The 473-nt window shown below is 54.5% G+C and overlaps 1 protein-coding gene across 1 annotated transcript in view; it reads left to right on the top strand.

The window, feature by feature from the left end:
* ERCC3 (ERCC excision repair 3, TFIIH core complex helicase subunit) overlaps positions 1-473 on the top strand; it is a 37,294-nt gene that overhangs the window by 2,770 nt on the left and 34,051 nt on the right. The gene's annotated exons all lie outside the window — the stretch shown is intronic.

A 473-nucleotide genomic window follows, 5' to 3' on the forward strand; every position in this document is an offset into this window, starting at 1 on the left:
TGTGTGTGTCTACGGGTCTGTGTGTGTGTGTGTGTGTATACGGGTCTGTGTGTGTGTGTGTGTATACTGCCGCAGTGCAGGGCTGGCAACGGCCCCACTAACATCGGCGGTCTCAGGTGGAGGACCGTGCCACCAGCTGTCCTGGATCTCTCCATATGACCGGATCCCTCCATACCACTGGACACTTTTCCAACCTAGTCCCTGGGAATCCAGGCCCAGTCTGCTTGTGCCCTTTCCACCTCCCTCCACCCTGGGTACACATGCCCTTGGTCCATTCCACGCCTGTGCCAAGCACTTGTTGACCTCACACTGAAGGGACTACCTCCCTCTCCTCCTGATGAAGCGCCCCTTGGCGCGAAACGCGTAGAGTCTACAAGCATTGGTCTTTCTAGCATTGCAAGCACTACATCACCCCCATAAGCATTGTTCTTTCCACCCGCGGTTTATCAACATAACCTATCAATACTTTTGTC

This window comes from Nanorana parkeri, unplaced genomic scaffold, assembly GCF_000935625.1.
Source record: "Nanorana parkeri isolate BGI_ZX_2015 unplaced genomic scaffold, ASM93562v1 scaffold159, whole genome shotgun sequence".
NCBI lineage: Eukaryota > Metazoa > Chordata > Amphibia > Anura > Dicroglossidae > Nanorana > Nanorana parkeri.